The 16,376-nt window shown below is 46.7% G+C and overlaps 1 protein-coding gene across 3 annotated transcripts in view; it reads right to left on the bottom strand.

Annotated features, from left to right (window-relative positions):
* Positions 1 to 16,376, bottom strand: part of pak1 (p21 (RAC1) activated kinase 1) — a 164,487-nt gene that overhangs the window by 92,022 nt on the left and 56,089 nt on the right. The window contains exons 1-2 of one of the 3 annotated variants that reach the window (XM_033023375.1): positions 8,027 to 8,039; positions 5,570 to 5,713 (exon numbers count right to left, since the gene is read on the bottom strand). The exons of the other annotated variants lie outside the window; for them this stretch is intronic. The gene's annotated coding sequence lies outside the window, so the exon portion shown is untranslated. Of the gene's footprint in view, positions 1 to 5,569; positions 5,714 to 8,026; positions 8,040 to 16,376 lie in introns of those variants that run through there. 3 annotated transcript variants of the gene reach the window in all.

The raw sequence follows: 16,376 nt of genomic DNA, 5'->3' as shown, positions 1-16,376 counted from the left end.
ACATCAACGGGGAAACCAGTCAAATAAAGAAGGGCGACTTCAGATAATAATATGCCTTGCACCTGCGCATCAATCTTGTGCTCTGTTGTTCTACACTGAGCACATCAAGCATGTGGGGATAAAATATTATCGCTACTGAGAAAAATCTGGCCAAATAAATCTGGAAAGCTGTCCAATACATTTTTATGTTTGAACATTTTAAATTTCACAAACATCTAAGCAAAATGAATTTCACACTAGCTTATGATGGAGTATTTGTAGCACCAACGTTGTCTAATTTAATAAAAAGTAACAGACTATCCACATGCAAAATATTCTCTCTCATACATTTCTCTCTCCCCCCTCTCGCACCCCTCCCCCCTTGCACAATCATAGGAGCAGAATTAGGTCATTCGGCCCATCAAGTCTACTCTGCCATTCAATAATGGCTGATCTATCTCTCTCTCTTAACCCCATTCTCCCCATAACCTCTGACACCCGTTCAAATCAAGAATCCACCTATCCCTGCCTTAAGAGTATCCACTGACAGCCTCCACAGCCTTCTCTGGCAAAGAATTCCACAGATTCACCACCTCCTGACAAAAGAAATTCCTCATCTCCTTCCTAAAAGGACGTCCTTTAATTCTGAGGCTATGACCTCTCGCCCTAGACATTCTCCCCCTTCTCTCACATTCTCCCCCTTCTCTCACATTCTCTCTCATTTCTATAGTGACTATTCACTTCAGGCGATTAAGGATTCAAACCCCACTTTATAGACTTGATCACACACCCTGAGGTCCAGAAATGTGTACATAATCTATAGGCCAATGTTGGTTGTGATAAAATGTCACGGTCTGTCAACATTCATATTCTGCTTCGGTGGCCAACAGCTCAATGGTATCAACGTTGAGTTCTCTCATTTTATGTAATACTCCCCCCTTCCCTCCCTCTCTTTGCTTTCCACGCTGAATTTCTAAACTAAAAACTTTAGTTTAGAGATAATAGACAATAGACAATAGACAATAGGTGCAGGAGTAGGCCATTCGGCCCTTCGAGCCAGCACTGCCATTCAATGTGATCATGGCTGATCATCCACAATCACTACCCCGTTCCTGCCTTCTCCCCATATCCCCTGACACCGCTATCTTTAAGAGCCCTATCTAGCTCTCTCTTAAAAGCATCCAGAGAACCGGCCTCCACCGCCCTCTGGGGCAGAGAATTCCACAGATTCACAACACTCTGTGTGAAAAAAGTGCTTCCTCATCTCCATTCTAAATGGCTTACCCCTTATTCTTAAACTGTGGCCCCTGGTTCTGGATTCCCCCAACATCGGGAACAGCATGGAAACAGACCCTTAGGCCCACTTGAGTCCATTGATCACCTATTCACGCTGGTTCTATGTTATACCAGTTTGTCGTCCACTCCCTGTACCCTCGGGGCAATATACAGAGGCTGTACATTAAGCTGCATGCTGACACAAGAGTTGCAGCAGAACCACCATCACCAAATGTTGATTTATTGTAGCAGAATAACTCATCGGGTCAGGGAACGTCTCTGGAGAAGATTGATGTGTGATGTTTCACGTCGGTACCCTTCTTCAGATGAAGAGATACAAGGCGGCACTGTCGAGCAGCGGGTGCTACCTCACAGCGCCAGAGACCCAGGTTCGATCCTGACTCGGGTACTGTCTGTATGGAGTTTGTACGTTCCCCAAGATGCCGTGGGTTTTCTCCGGATGCTCCAGTTTCCTCCCACATTCCAAAGTCGTACAGGATTGCAGGTTAATTGGCTTCTGTAACTTGTTTCCAATATGTAGGATAGGACTAGTGTACAGGTGATCGTCGGATGGCTCAGACTCGATGGGCCGAAGGGCCAGTTTTCACTCTGTATCGCTAAACCAAAACTAAACTAATTCACAAGTTATAGGAGTAGAATTAGGCGATTCGGCCCATCGCATCTACTCCATGTGCTGATCTCGGCCTCCTAATCCCATTTTCCTGCCTTCTCCCCATAACCCTCGACACCCGTTCTAATCAAGAATTTGTCTATCTCGGCCTTAAAAATAGTTCAAGTTCAAGTGAGTTTATTGTCATGTGTCCCTGTATAGGACAATGAAATTCTTGCTTTGCTTCAGCACACAGAACATAGTAGGCATTGACTACAAAACAGATAAGTGTGTCCATATACCATAATATAAATATATACACACATGAATAAATAAACTGATAAAGTGCAAATAACAGAAAATGGTTATTAATAATCAGAGTTTTGTCCGAGCCAGTTTTAATAGCCTGATGGCTGTGGGGAAATATCCACTGACGTGGCCTCCACAGCCCTCTGTGGCAATGAGTTCCACAGATTCACCACCCTCTGAATAAAGAAGTTCCTCCTCACCTTGTTTCTAAAAGAGCGCCCTTTTAATCTGAGGCTGTGACCTCTGGTCCTAGACTCTCCCACCAGTGGAAACATCCTCTCCACATCCACTCTATCTATGCCCTTCATTATTCTGTAAGTTTCAAAGAGGTCTCCCCTCAACCTTCTAAACTCCAGCGAATAGAGGCCCAGTGCCGTCAAAAGCTCATCCAATGCTAACCTACTCATTCCTGGGATCATTCTTGTAAACCTCCTCTGGGCCAGCACATCCTTTCTCAGATATGGGGTCCAAATTTGCTCACAGTAGTCCAAATGCAGTCTGACCAGTGCCCTATAGAGCCTCAGCTCTATTCAGTACAATAGTGAAGGGAAATGTCACCTATCCTTGTTCTCCAGAGATGCTGCCTGACCCCGCTGAATTACTCCAGCATTTTGTGCTTTTTTTTTGGTAAAGCAGCAACTGCAATACCTTTTGTATCCATTATGTTGTCATTACTACAGTGGTTAGTGAGATTTCATATTCTGCATTTCACTTACATTCCCAATCTGACCACATTTCAAAAGTGATTCATTGGTTATAAAGTGGTTTGGAAAGCTGAGGTCATGAAAGATGGAATTTTGGGTGCGTTTGGGGTTGCGACCCTTCTTCAGACTCCCGACCCAAAACGCCACCTATAGTTCACCCCCCCCCTAGATGCTACCTGACCTGCTGATCTACTCCAGAGCTTTGTGTCCACCATTCTCCAGCAGTGTCCTCTAAGATATCTACAGCTGCCTCCAACCCACACTCTGAAATCAACTGGGCAAATCACTGTTTAGGGCCACTTGGGCAAAAAATGCTGGCTTTGCCAGTGTTGTCCATATATCTAATGAATGAAGCATGAAGTAAAAGCAATCTAACTCAATTATCTTGGGTTCACCATTGTTTTAAAGGCAAAGCACTCTACCAAACAGAATCTGGCCAGCTGTTTAATCCAAACTAATGCTACCTATGATAAGACCCATGAGAGTTTGGGTGTTCACTGGAGTTTAGCCTTGGGGACAAGGGTGTGACCCTTGTCCTTCTCAACTATTATATATGGACGAGCAAGACAATGGAGAGGTCTGCAATTTAAGAGATTGTAAAACCTCAGGTAGACAGACACACAATGCTGGAGTAACTCAGCGGGACAGGCACCATCTCCGGCGAGAAAGAATGGGTGACGTTTCGGGTCAAGACCCTTCTTCAGACCTCAGGCCAGTTTAAAAGAAGAATGGGTAATCTGAGGCTAATGATATGGAGACGTGTGTAAATCCACATGCCAACAACTTGTCGTTGGTGCAACTCAGCGGGTCAGGCAGCATCTCTGGAGAACTGTAGGAACAAGGTATTGCAGATGCTGGTTTACAGAAAAGGACAAAGTGCTAGAGTAACCCAGCGGGTCAGGCAGCATCTCTGGAGAACATGGATAGTTGATGTTTCGGGACAGGCAGGACCTTTCTTCAGACTGGACATTTCAATAAATGAATTTCTGCAATTAATCTATAAGGCTGACCACATTTTAGTTTTAAAGATGCAGTGCAATGAAATAAAATGTAATTGTCCTATCAGGGACACATGACAATAAACTCTTTTGAATCTTGAATCTTGAAACAGGCCCTTCGGCCCACCGAGTCCACGCCCACCAGCGATCCCCACACTTTAACACACACTAGGGACATTTTAAAAAAAACATTTACCAAGCCAATTAACCTACAAACCTATTGAGAGTGTGGGAGGAAACCGAAGATCTCGGAAAAATCCCACACAGGTCACGGGGAGAACGTACAAACTCCACACAGACAGCACCTGTAGAAACCTAGAAACATAGAAAATAGGTGCAGGAGGAGGCCATTCGGCCCTTCGAGCCAGCACCACCATTCAATATGATCATGGCTGATCATCCAACTCAGTATCCTGTACCTGCCTTCTCTCCATACCCCCTGATCCCTTTAGCCACATCTAACTCCCTCTTGAATATAGCCAATGAACTGGCCTCAACTACCTTCTGTGGCAGAGAATTCCACAGATTCACCACTCTCTGTGTGAAAAATGTTTTTCTCATCTCGGTCCTAAAAGATTTCCCCCTTATCCTTAAACTGTGACCCCTTGTCCTGGACTTCCCCAACATCGGGAACAATCTTCCTGCATCTAGCCTGTCCAACCCCTTAAATCGGGATCGAACCGGGGTCTGCATTCGCTGTAAGGCAGCAACTCTACCGCTGCGCCACCGTGACCAATATCTGGGGTACTGGTGTGAAAGCAGCAAAGAGGTAGAGGTTTAAATGTTTTTGAAGAAGGGAGGCAGCAATTAGGAAGAGTCAAAGGGTCCCCATCGTTTCGACCACAGTTCCAACACAAATGAAAATATAAAAAGATGCAGAAGATCTGAAATAAGGAGAAAGAATTGCTGGACACTCAACAGCGGCAGGGGGTGCTGGTTATTTATTATTGTCACGTGTACGTACAGCACAATCTAGCCGCTTTCATCAGCTTCTGCACCAGGAAATACAATCATATTCCTGGTGCTAAAACTCACCCAAGCTTGGCATGAGTGTTCAGCACTGAATGAAACACACACAGCTCGTCTCAAGTCTTTAAAAAGGAACTTCAGATGCTGGAAAATCGAAGGTAGACAAAAATGCTGGAGAAACCCGGCGGGTGCAGCAGCAGCATCTATGGAGCGAAGGGCTGAAGAAGGGTTTCGTCCCGAAACGTCGCCTATTTCCTTCGCTCCATAGATGCTGCTGCACCCGCTGAGTTTCTCCAGCACTTCTGTCTACCTTCGTCTCCTCAAGTCCTATACTACACTTAAATAAGGAGTGGGAAGGGAGGGGGGAACTATGTCCATTATTGCTCCAGTTCCCAGTTAAGTGTAACAGCAACTATCATCTTTTTCTAAGCAGTTTCTTTGCCACTGTGATCTCTGCTGCACCTTCCATGCGAGGCACACGAGACATCACAGCTTCGGCGGATCCTTGCACTGACTTTACACATACATGAACCAGCCAGTACCCTCTCCCTGTTTATCCCGCGTGGCAATTTGCTCCTTAACACACCATCATACATCATTTACCTACCCGCCCCTGCAAACAACAGCGCTCCTCCACACACTGACAGCCCCTGCCTCACAAACACGAGCCCTCCACACAAATAAAAGCTTTGATCTTCTCGCCACTTGCTTTGTTTGCCGCTCACCTGTTCCACAATCGGTGCCGCACACGTGTGCACACACACACACACAGCTCCTTCCAAGAGAAACAGTCCTCCCCCGAGTTAAATGCAAGCAAGGGGTTGCTCCCGCAAGATCCTGTGTCGCTTCACTGCCACACACACACACATCTGATACTGGTGGTGTGTAACACACAAGGAGCGGTGCACGGTGGCTGGCTGGCTGGGACCTCCCCAGACATGATGTCATGTTCTGAGTGACTCACATTGGCTGGGGAAAGAGGAGAAAGAGGGCAGAGAGAAGAGAGAAAAAATCCCCAGTGCAGACATCTCGACTGGCTGATGTTTCACAGAGTCACTGCTGCTGCGGGCAATGTGGGAATGGCTTTGTTCTCATCTAATTGCCGGTTCATAATGTGAATCAAGGGGAAAGCATATTATTTAGGGGGGGTCTATTCAAACGGCACCGCACACAGTATACAAAACACATTGGACTGAAGCTTCAGGCAACTATGAAGCAGGCTGTCTGCAAAGCTGTTTAAGAAGGGACTGCAGATGCTGGAAAATCAAAGGTAGACAAAAATGCTGGAGAAACTCAGCGGGTGAGGCAGCATCTAAGGAGAGAAGGAATAGGCGATGTTTCGGGTCGAAACACATTGTCGCTGCCTCAAAAAGGCTGCCAGCATCATCCAGGACCCACACCATCCTGGCCACACACTCGTCTCTCTGCTGCCTTCAGGTACAAGAAGGTACAGGAGACTGAAATCTGCAACATCCAGGTTCAGGAATAGCTGCTTCCCCTCAGCCAACAGACTACTAAACTCAACTCAAACAAAAATCTGAACTTTAATAGCCTATTGCACTTTATATGCTTATTTATGTGTGTGCATATATATATATTCAATGGACATAATGATCTGTATTTATGTCTACTATATTCTGTTGTGCTGAAGCAAAGCAAGAATTTCATTGTCCTATCTGGGACACATGACAATAAACTCTCTTGAACTTTTGATCTTGATACATCCTTTTTCTCCAGAGATGCTGCCTGACCCACTGAGTTACTCCAGCACTTTGGGTCGTGACTCTAAGGTTAGGAGACTCTAAACGTGGCCTATTCCTTCACTCCATAGATGCTGCCTCACCCGCTGAGTTTCTCCAGCATTCTTTGTGTACCTTTGGCTGACGTTTCGATCGGGAATCTTCTTCAAACTCAAAGTCTTCAGTCTTAAGATGGATCCCAAACCAAAATATCACCCTCCCTTTTCCGACATAGATGCTGCCTGACTCGCTAAAGTTACTCCAGCACTTTGTGCCGATCTTTGGTGTAAACCAGCATCTGCACTTGTTTTTAAGAAGAAACTGCAGATGCTGGAAAATCGAAGGTACACAAAAATGCTGGAGAAACTCAGCGGGTGCAGCAGCATCTATGGAGCGAAGGAAATAGGCAACGTTTCCACAAATACTACTTGCTGCCTTCATTTACCATCACCTACAATAGACACACAGTGCAGGATACTTTCAAGAGAGAGCTAGACAGGGCTGTTAAAGATAGCGGAGTCAGGGGATATGGGGAGAAGGCAAGAACGGGGTACTGATTGGGGATGATCAGCCATGATCACATTGAATGGCGGTGCTGGCTCGGAGAGCCGAATGGCCTACTCCTGCACCTAAGTAAGTAAGTTTATTGGCCAAGTATTCACATACAAGGAATTTGCCTTGGTGCTCTGCCCACAAGTAACAACATGACATACAGTGACAGTTACGAATGACTCAGAAAACACTAAACATTAATAATAATAAGACATTAATGATAAAACACCATTGATCAAGCATGTGAACCAACACAATACCAGATCAAAGGGAGGCTACAGATCTATGGCTGTTGGGTAGAGCAACTACTCGTGGAAAAAGCTGTTTTTATGTCCGGCTGTGGCAGCTTTGACAGTCTGGCGTCACCTTCCAGAGGGAAGTGATTCAAAGAGTTTGTGGCCAGGGTGAGAGGGATCAGAGATGATCTTGCCCGCTTGCTTCCTGACCTATTGTCTATGTCTATTGAGTAACTCAAGCGGGTCAGGCATCTCTGGAGGACGTGGATTGGTCCCGACACATTTCGGGTCGGGACCCTTTTTTAGACTGAAAGAGGCGGGTGGGGAGAACTGGAAGAGAGGTTATCTCCAACTGCTGACTAGACATCAGCCGACTTGACTTTTCTAACCTCACCCCTACTGAATACCAAGGCCTCCGCTTCCTCCTTTCTACATTTACCAATGCCTCACACACCAGCTGCCATTATGACTCCACTGCTGCACGCCGGCCATTCATCATTCCATTGCGCGTTTTCCTCAATCACAAAGCTGGGTGGCAGTGTGAACTGTGAGGAGGATGCTCGGGGGCACTTGCCTGAAAAACTGCAAGCTGCAACAACCGTCAGAACGGGGGGGGGGGGGGGGGGGGGGGACGGAGACACACACACACACACACACACACACACACCAAAGGCGGGGGCCAGGGAAAGTGGGGGAGCGCTGTCTGAAATTCACACAGTGTAAAGCCAAGGTGATACCCGCGATGAACAGGAAGATTAAAGACGGCTGGCACAGTGTACGGTAAGTCCTTTAAAAGAGCGGGGGGGGGGAGGGAGAAGGGGTGAGAGAAGGGGGGGGGCGAAGTGGGGGGAGAAGGGGGGGGGTGAAGAAGTGGAGAGACTTTTAAGAAACCAGACAACTTTTAATAAGCCAGAGCTATACAGCTGTGAAGTTTAGTGGGCATTTAACATTACCGGGCGGTTTTCCTTGGTTCTGAAAACTCGTGCTTACATTTTATTTTCCCCAATGAGCCAATGAAAATGCCCGGTCAGCAAAAGAGATGAACTAAAACTACCTACGGCTACCTCGACTACCTGGACAACCTACAATGACATGGCAACCCCACTAAGGCAGGAACGGGGTACTGATTGGGGATGATCAGCACATTGAATGGCGGTGCAGGCTCGAAGGGCCGAATGGCCTACTCCTGCACCTATTGTCCATTGTCATTTCACATCCTTTTCCAGAGCACACCTCAGTGACTGATAGCAATGTTTGCAGTCAGTGTTTTGGTATCATGCCTTTCTTTTTTTTAGCAATAACTTTATTACCCAGGAGAGTTCAAATCAGGTTGAAACCCAGGAGTTCTTGTGCTTGAATCAGAGGTTCTGCCTGGGCAGTCTCCAGGCTGACAAGCTGCCACTGTTGTACAGGAACCATGTACAAGGGTCATCTCTGCACGAAATGGTACCCGAGGGATCGGGCCAAATTACTGCAGAATGTTAGCTCCTCACAACCCGAGTTCAAATCTATGACGATCTTGTGTGATGATGATTGATTTAGTTGAGTTAACTCGGAGTCGAAGGCAAATCTAAGTTTCAGGAAATTAGGGGTGGAAAATAAACGGATGGTTTCCACTCCTCAATTGCCATTCACCAAATCTGGATGAATGGACGAAAGTTTTTTTGAATAACCCAAGGCATGTGATCACACTGCAACAGTTAGAAATGGAATATCGTTCAGTTAATAACCTGACACACTTCTATGAATTTTAGAAATATCTGCTCCTAGAGTAAAATATGGTAACTTAGAATCGCAGTCAAACAGGATGGAAACAGGTCCTCGGGTCTGAAGAAGGGTCTCGACCTGAAACGTCACCTATTCCTTCTCTCCATAGATGCTGCCTCACCCACTGAGTTTCTCCAGCAATTTTGTCTACCTTTGGTTTTCCAGCATCTGCAGTTCCTTCTTAAACACTTCAGACAAACCAGTCCATCTTGACCAAGATTCCACATCTTGTCTTGGATGCCTGCATTTGACCATTATCCCTCAAAACTGTTCCTATCCATGTACTTGTCCAAGTGTCTTTGAAATGTTGTTACAGTAGACTGCCCCAACCACTTCCTTTGGAAGCTTAATGTACATACCCACCACCCTGTGTGTGAAACAGTTGCCCCATAGCTACCTAGAAAGTCTTTCCCCCGCTCACCTTTAACATGGGTCATTTGGTTCTTGATTTGTGGAATTCTCTGCCTCAGAGAGCGGTGGAGGCAGGTTCTCTGGATGCTTTCAAGAGAGAGCTAGACAGGGGATATGGGGAGAAGGCAGGAACGGGGTACTGATTGGGGATGATCAGCCATGATCACATTGAATGGCGGTGCAGGCTCGAAGGGCCGAATGGCCTACTCCTGCACCTATTGTCTGTTGTCTATTTTCCCCTCCCTTGGTAAACGACATTGTGCATTCACCCTATCAATTCCCTCATGATTTTATACAACTCAATAAAATCACCCCTAAAGGGCCTGTCCCACTAACGTGATTTTTACGGAGACTTGCTGGCAACCGTCATAGTCGCAGAAGGTGGCCGAAAATTCTCAACGTGTTGAAACTCCAGCGGCGACCAGAAAAAGGTACGACTCTTTAGGCGATTACTCGCGACCATACAGGCGTCACGTGTCGACATATCGCGGGGTGAAGCCTGTATGGTCATGAGCAGTGGCCCAAAATGTCGTAACTTTTTCAGGTCGCCGCTGGATTTTCAACATGTTGAGAATTTTCAGCCACCTTCTGCGACTATGACGGGTGCCGGCAAGTGTGATCATGTGATCATGGTTGATCATCCCCAATCAGTACCCCGTTCCTGCCTTCTCCCCATATCCCCTATTCCTGGCCACACACTCATCTCCCCGCTACCTTCAGGTAGAAGGTACAGGAGCCTGATGTCTGCAACGTCCAGATTCAGGAATAGCTTCTTCCCCACAGCCATCAGGTTATTAAACTCAACTGAAACAAAACTCTGAACATTAATAGGACCATTATCTGTTTATTTGCACTTTATCAGTTTATTTGTTTATGTGTGTATATATTTATATAATGGTATATGGACACACTGATCTGTTCTGTACTATATTCTGTTGTGCTGAAGCAAAGCAAGAATTTCATTGTCCTATCTGGGACACATGACAATAAACTCTCTTGACTCTTAGTTTGTACGTTCTCCCCGTGACCGCGAGGGGTTTTTTCCTGGGTGCTCCGGTTTCCTCCCACACTCCAAAAGACGTACAGGTTTGTAGGTTAATTGGCTTCAGTAAAAATTGTAAATTGTCCTAAGTGTGTAGGATAGTGCCAGTGTACGGATATTCCTGGTCGGCACGGACTCGGTGGGCCGAAGGGACTATGTCCGTCCACGCTGTACCTCTAAACTAAACTTACGCACTTTTCAAAGAAAAAAAACATTTCACATATAACAAGTCTTTAACACAATCATTGAAATTATATCTCAAAATATTTTACAGTCAAATGAAGTATTTTTGCAGTGTAGTTTGCAAAGAAGCGTAGGTAAAGTAGCAACCTATTTGTACACAAGGTTGCACACAACAATAAAGTGATAATGACCAGATAATTGCATCTGCGTTTTGTTCATATATTAAGCCATGTTGCCCAGGGCATCAGGGAAAACTCCCTGCTCTTTGAAATAAAGCTACGGGTGGTTTGGCTGTGGGTCTGAGCTAAGCTTACTGATCTCAGCCAGAACAAAAGGCCTTTTCAATTAACCTCATGCTGGAGGTGGGGGGGGGGAGCAAATCAGGAACTTGCATTTATGTTACACCGTTGCTGTAAAACAAAGTTTGATGGAAATAGGCAACGTTGCATATTTCCTTCGCTCCATAGATGCTGCTGCACCCAGGCACGGAACTCACTATCAAAATATGGAGGGGACCGGGGGACAAGGGGGACACCATCTTTTGGCGGCCGCGCGCGCATGCGCACACTCACACTCACACACACACATGCGCGAGGCTTCGGAGGACAATCCAGCACTATCAACTCTGCCTGTCTCGCCTGATTAAACTATAGCCCTGACTGGACTGACGGGACACCAGCGCTGCTTCTCCGCGCTGGCCATATTTCCCGCAAGCCCAGGCAGGTTCACCTGGCAGGACAGGACAGGACAGGCAGAGTTGAGCTGGGTTTAGCGCTGCTTCTCTGCGCTGGCTGTGGGCCTGGGGGTACAGCTCGCGTCTGACTCCCGACCTCTCTGGCCACCCGTGGGGGTGGGGACGGGACAGCGCTGGAGAGCTGGCCGGGATCGATCCTGGCTGCGGATGAAGTGCAGGTCTGTGCCACATCTCCCTCCTCCAATCACCGCACTCTATCCTCAGGCCACCCCACCCCCCCCCCCCCCCCCCCCCACTCCTCCCTCCTCCAATCACCGCACTCTATCCTCAGGCCCACCCCCCCCCCCCACTCCTCCCTCCTCCAATCATCGCGCTGAATCATCATGTCCCGCCGCCATTGCCTGCTGACCGACGTCTCTCTCGTCCAATCGGCGCCTTCGATCAACAGTCCTACCTCCATTGTCTCGCGGAAAGCGGAGATTTTAAAATCCGCATACAAAAACTTGGGGGGGGATGTCCCCCACCTCTCAAAACTTGGGGAGGACGTGTCCCCTCTGGCCCCCCCCCCCCCCCCCGGGTTTACCGCCCCTGGCTACACCCGCTGAGTTTCTCCAGCACTTTTGTCTACCTTCAATTTTCCAGCATCTGCAGTTCCTTCTTAAACAAAGTTTGATACCAGGTAACATAAGAAAGTAATACAAATGTTGAGAAAGGTTTTCAGAACAAGGCGGCATGGTGGCGCAGAGTAGAGTCGCTGCCTCACAGCGCCAGAGACCCGGGTTTGGTCCTGACTACGGGTGCTGTGTGTATGGAGTTTGTACGTTCTCCCAGTGACCACGTGGGTTTTCTCCGGGTGCTCTGGTTTCCTCCCACACTCCAAAAGACATGCAGGTTTGTAGGTTAATTGGCTTGTGTAAAATAGTAAATTGTCCCTCGTGTGTAGGATAGAGCAGAATGATCGCTGTACTCCAACGCATACCTCCAGATTCTGACACTGTTATCAGGCAACTGAACCATCCTATTACCAACTGAAGTGCGGGCCTGACCTCACATCCACCTCAACGGAGACCTTCGGATTATCTTTACTTGGACTTTATTTTACACTGAACTTTATTCCCTTTATCCTGTATCTGTACACTGTGCAAAGATTGATTGTAATTATGTATGCGTAGGAAGGAAGTGCACATACTTGTTTATACTGAAGATAGATACAAAATGCTGGAGTAACTCAACGGGTCAGGAAGCATTGTGGAGAAAAAGAATGGGAGACTTTTCGTTTTGGAACCCTTCTTCAGAATATGTATAGTCCTTTCGCTGACTGGATAGCATGCAACAGAAAGCTTTTCATTGTACCTCGTTAGACAATAGACAATAGGTGCAGGAGCAGGTCTTTCAGCCCTTCGAGCCAGCACCGCCATTCAATGTGATCATGGCTGATCATCCACAATCAGTACCCCGTTCCTGCCTTCTCCCCATATCCCGACTGCTATTTTTAAGAGCCGTATCAAGCTCTCTCTTGAAAGCATCCAGAGAACCTGCCTCCACCGCCCTCTGAGGCAGAGAATTCCACAGACTCACAACTCTCTGTGAGAAAAAGTGTTTCCTCGTCTCCGTTCTAAATGGCTTACTCCTTATTCTTAAACTGTGGCCCCTGGTTCACGTGACAATAATAACCTAAACTAAATTAGCTGGCAGATAGCAGTTGTACAGGGCCCTAGTGAGACCACACCTGGAGTATTGTGTGCAATTTTGGTCCCCTAATTTGAGGAAGGAGATTCTTGCTATTGAGGGAGTGCAGCGTAGGTTTACAAGGTTAATTCCCGGGATGGCGGGACTGTCATATGCTGAGAGAATGGAGCAGCTGGGCTTGTACACTCTGGAGTTTAGAAGGATGAGAGGATATCTCATTGAAACATATAAGATTGTTAAGGATTTGGACACGCTAGAGGCAGGAAACATGTTCCCGATGTTGGGGGAGTCCAGAACCAGGGGCCACAGTTTAAGAATAAGGAGTAAGCTAATTAGAACGGAGACGAGGAAACACTTTTTCCTCACAGAGTGGTGAGTGTGAAATTCTCTGCCTCGGTGGAGGGCGGTGGAGGCAGGTTCTCTGGATGCTTTCAAGAGAGAGCTAGATAGGGCTCTTAAAAATAGCGTTTTTGTCCCACTGAGTTACTCCAGCACTTTGTGCCCATCTTTGGTATAAACCAGCATCTGCAGGTTTATAGGTTGTCCTATAAATTGTCCCTAGTGGGGGACAGTGTTGAATAGAACTAGTGTATGGATGATTGATGGTCAGCGTAGACTCGGTGGGCCGAAGGACCTGTTTCCATGCTGTATCTCTAAACTGACTAATTTCAAGATTGAATGATTTGATTTGTTACAGTCATCATCGGTGGTCACTGGAAACGAGTATGACTGTCCTCTCCTCTCCATAGGGTCGTCTATTTGTGGGTCTGCAGATGTCTGTAGAGGCTGATCCGCGATCCACACACCTTGGTGCAACGTAGAGACTGGCGGTGGTTGGTAGTCGTCGAGCCCCCTTCTCTCTCTCTCTCCTTACGGTGCTGTCGCTTTGTCTCTGCGACACGGCATAGTTCCGTTTCGTGACGTGCAGCTCCATCCTGCACGGATTTCCTCCAGGAGCGCCTGCCCAGTGTAATGTGCTCCCAGTTGCTCGATGTGATGTGGAATTTCTTCAGACTGTTCTTGATGTTGTCCTTGAAGCGTTTCTTTGGCCGCCGGGGGCTCGCCGACCTTCCTTCAGTTGAGAGTACAGGATCTGTTTAGGGAGACGTTTGTTGGACATGCGGATGACATGGCCAGTCCATCGAAGTTGGTGCTGCATTATTGTGGTGGTGATGCTGGTCATGTTGGCTTCCTCCAAAATGCTGATGTTGGTGCGTTTGTCCTCCCAGCTGTTCCCCAGAATCTTTCGTAAGGATCTTTGATGGTATTGTTCAGGGCTCTCAGGTGCCTGCTGTAGGTGGTCCATGACTCAGCTCCATACAACAGGGTGGAGAGGACAACGGCTCTGTAGTTCATGGCATATGAAGTTGCTAAAAACAATTCTCAAAACTATGGTTGATGCCAATTGTTTTGGAAGTATTTACCATGAGATATTAAGTTGAGGGCGTTGTCTATGTTCACACAGATTTGAAAATTCCCACTGCACTCCTCAGTGTCACAGGCCAACATCTATCCATAAGCTAATTCACAAGAAATAATTGTTTTTAAACAAATTGAAGATACAAGAACAGCAGACGCAGCAATCTTAAGCAAAACAAAGTGCTGGAGGAACTCAGCAGGTCAAGCAGCATTTGAACAGGGAGATGAAGAGAAATGTCTTTAGCCAGAAGGTGGTGAATGTGGAATTCTTTGTCATCAGCTATAGAGGGCAAGTCACGGGATATTTTTTAAAGCAAAGATTGATAGGTTCTTAATTAGTAAGTGCGTCAAAAGTTACAGGGAGAAGGCAAGAGAATGGAGTTGAGAGGGAAAAATCATGATCAAATGGCAGAGCAGATACGAATGGCCTATTTCTGCTCCGATTTCTTATGGAAAGGAGAAGGGTCCAGATCTGACAAGCCAGCTGACCCACTGAGTTCCTCCAGCACTTTGTGTTTTGGTGCATAAATTGCCTGTATTTCCTACATTTGCCTTGTTTACCAGTCCCTCAACATTAAAGAGTTCAATGCCTTCTGAGTTGGTTGAAACCTATGGGGAACCCAGACACCGCGACACCATTAGTAGAGCTGTTAGTGTCAACATTGTGAAAACAGGCCCTTCGGCCCAACTTGCCCACACCAACCAAAATGCCGCATCTATACTAGTCCCACCTATCTGAATTTGGCCCATATCCCTCTTAATCTATCCTATCCATGAACCTGTCTAAATGTTTTGAAAATGTTGTGGCTTATTATATAGACACCACCCTTTGTGTAAAAAAAAGTTGCATTTCAGCTTGCTATGGAGAAAAGGGAGGCGAGTGGGGTCAGGGGGGAGATATAGACCAGCCATGATTGAATGGTGGTATACTTGATGGGCCGAATGGCATAATTCTGCTCTTATCACTTGTGACCTATTAAATCTTCCACCCTCACCTTAAAGCTATCCTCTGGTTCTCGATTCCCCTACTCTGGGTGAAAGACTGCATTTGCTCTATCTATTCCTCTCGTGATCTCGTACACCTCGATGGGATCACCCCTCATCCTCTGCGCTCCAAGGAATAGAAGAAACCCAAGATAGTGAGAAGGAATAAGCAACCATTCACCCATTCCTTCTCTCCAGAGATGCTGCCTGTCCCGCTGAGTTACTCCAGCATGTTGTGTCTATCTTCAGTGTAAACCAGCACCTGCAGTTCCTTCCTACACCTTTAACATCCGGGATGACGACTCATTCTCCCTCTTGCTTGGTTATAAAGGCAACAGCACAAAAGATAGGGGAAAGGTGTATAGTCTAGACTTGCTTTGGGACATGGGACAACATGTAGAAGGAACTGTGGATGCTAATTTACACAAAAGGACACAAGATGCAGGAGTAACTCAACAGATCAGGCCATGGACCAATGACGATTTGGGTTTATCTGCTCTTTGGCTTTCCCATTCTAGATATGGATGCCCACTCTCAATCTTATCACCCTTATCACCCCTCTTGTTAACTCATCTGTGTCATCACCCCACTGCAGTAAACTCCACCATTCTAAAATGAATGGAATAAGTGTTCAAGTGGAATATTAATAATTAACCTCTTATACTCCCTTTATGCTCTCATCCATTTCCACCCTTCCACCATCTCATCAATAGACAATAGACAACAGGTGCAGGAGTAGGCCATTCGGCCCTTCGAGCCAGCACCGCCATTCAACGTGATCATGGCTGATCATCCCCAATCAGTACCCCGTTCCTG

This window comes from Amblyraja radiata, chromosome 6 (genome assembly GCF_010909765.2).
Source record: "Amblyraja radiata isolate CabotCenter1 chromosome 6, sAmbRad1.1.pri, whole genome shotgun sequence".
Classification (NCBI taxonomy): domain Eukaryota; kingdom Metazoa; phylum Chordata; class Chondrichthyes; order Rajiformes; family Rajidae; genus Amblyraja; species Amblyraja radiata.
Note: the sequence above shows the minus strand (reverse complement) of the source record. Positions and strands in the feature narration are given on the sequence as shown.